Source organism: Phaethon lepturus, unplaced genomic scaffold (genome assembly GCF_000687285.1).
Source record: "Phaethon lepturus isolate BGI_N335 unplaced genomic scaffold, ASM68728v1 scaffold46870, whole genome shotgun sequence".
NCBI classification, from domain to species: domain Eukaryota; kingdom Metazoa; phylum Chordata; class Aves; order Phaethontiformes; family Phaethontidae; genus Phaethon; species Phaethon lepturus.
This window is the reverse complement of record NW_010513743.1, coordinates 8,368-10,877: the sequence shown is the minus strand read 5'-3', so window position 1 is coordinate 10,877 and position 2,510 is coordinate 8,368.

Below are 2,510 nucleotides of genomic sequence, written 5' to 3'. Positions count from 1 at the left end.
GAATTTAGCATTTCAAATCACAAGCTGGACATCTTTTAAAAGCTGGTGAGAAGGACTTAGCTTGGGAGCCACAGCTTATGCAAAACACTCAAGCATGGGCATTTGCTGTGGAGATGAAGACAGTGGCTCTTCTTTGGGTACTAGCTTCAGCAGTTGACTCTTAAAATAACAGTTTCCCTGTTTGGGAGCAGCAGAGGCCCCTATCAAGCAAGGAGCTGAACATCCTCACTTCTTTTCAGTAAGGATTGGGGAATTCAGCACCTTGCAAAACCTGGGTAATGTTTAGGGAACTACAGTGTCATGTTTTTCTGTAATTTACTGTAAATCTGAGAAAACATTCCTTTAGTAAATCATAGTTGAAGAATTATTTACACATACTTAAATTCAAGTTTTTGATACTGTAAGCACTAGGACTATTTTCTGCAACCTACTTATCTGGGGTTTTATCCAAAACACATTAACAAAATTTACTGATTCGTTAGGGAATACACCACAAGTACATCTTGACAAAATTATTTTGCTTTAGCAAACAAGGATATAAAAACCAAAACCTGCAATATGTGAATATTACAGTGTTCACTTAAGGCCATGCTTTTAAAATGTAGTCAACATAGCTATTTGTTTAATGTTGACAATGTGCTTGCTGCTCTGTAATAGCAAATAAAAATCAGATTTTAATATTTTTGAGCCAACATAACAAAGAACAGGCATTACACAAAGGAATAAAGATATTAAAATAATTAATTGGAGTTATTGCTGTGAATGTCTGATTTTATGGCTACTGTAAAAGAAATGAGTTGTCAAAATGGATTGAGTGGAGAGATGTAAGTTTGGTGATATGAAATCAGGCAGATTCAAAGCACAGTTTCCAGACTGTGCTGTTCCTGTCATATGGCTCAGGCAGCGGTCATGCCATGTAGCAGGCACTGGGTTTAGAATACTTTTCCTGAAATCTACCCTCTCAGAACACCATATCACTTCTTGAAATAATACTTAGCTCTCCTAAAACTAGGTGTTTTTAGGTGTGAGAGAGATGCTGCAAAGGCTGAACCCCACCATCCTCCGGTTGCTTTCTTTTATCATTTCCAGGTATCATGTTTAGCCTTCATCTGAACAGAACTATAGATGATACGGTGAATATCCATTGATTTTTTTTCCCCTTTTCTTAAATGCATATCATACAAAATATGGTGTGGAATTTAAATCTGTTTTGGCTTTCAAGAAAGCCCATAAAGGTAGCAGGAATCCAAAATAAGGAATACAATGGGTATGAAGATAAAGAAAGGCTGAGCAGGCAGGGAGGGGAATTCCCTCCATTTATATGGGCTGTGTCAAGACACAAAACAGCAAACTAGGAAGAAAGCTCAGGTCAGGGATAAATATACACCAGTTCACTCTAAGGGAGAGAGAGGGTGCAGGGTCTTTGGCAGTCCAAGGAGCTCTCTTCGCTAAAGGCAAGGGTAACCAGGACTGTCCTCAGATTAAACAGCTGAAGATACCCTGGAAGCAAAACCCTGACCTGGCAACTGCAAAGGAGTACCAAGGGGGTGGGTTCACAACTGGCTTCGGCTTGTCCAAGAAAACACTGCCCTTGACAGCAATGGCCCCGTGCTTTCCGTCTTCTCCTTCCCTGCCACTTCCCTTGTGTCAGACCATGGCTGTTGTTCAGGTAGGCATGACATTGCATTTAACTGCTTTGTCTTTTCTTTCCCTTTTGTAACAATGTCAAAATATAGCTGACTATTTAATCCCTGGGAGAATAAAGTAAGTGTATTCCCTCCTACTAAACTCTGCACAGCAATGTTGCGGTTTCTAAAGTGACCTGGAAAACAGGGACTATTCCTTTACTTTGAGACAGGTGAATCATTGTGCTGGGCAGAACTGTTTACTCACAAGGTCATAGAATCACAGAATCATTAAGGTTGGAAAAGACCTTCAAGATCATCAAGTCCAACCATCAACCCAACACCACCATGCCCACTAAACCATGTCCCAAAGTGCCATGTTTACACGTTTTTTGAACACTTCCAGTGATGGTGACTCCACCACTTCCCTGGGCTTGACCGCTCTTTCACTAAAGAAATTTTTCCTAATGTCCAATCTAAACCTCCCCTGGCGCAACTTGAGGCCATTTCCTCTTGTCCTATCGCTAGTTACTTGGGAGAAGAGACCAACACCCACCTCACCACAACCCCCTTTCAGGTAGTTGTAGAGAGCGATAAGGTCTCCCTCAGCCTCCTCTTCTCCAGACTGAACAACCCCAGTTCCCTCAGCCGCTCCTCATCAGACTTGTGCTCCAGCCCCCTTACCAGCTTTGTTGCCCTTCTCTGGACACGCTCCAGCAATTCAATGTCTTTCTTGTAGCAAGGGGCCCAAACCCCCAAAATTCAAGGTGCGGCCTCACCAGCGCCAAGTTCAGGGGCATAATCACCTCCCTACTCCTGCTGGCCACGCTATTGCTGATACAGGCCAGGATGCTGTTGGCCTTCTTGGCCACCTGGGCACACTGC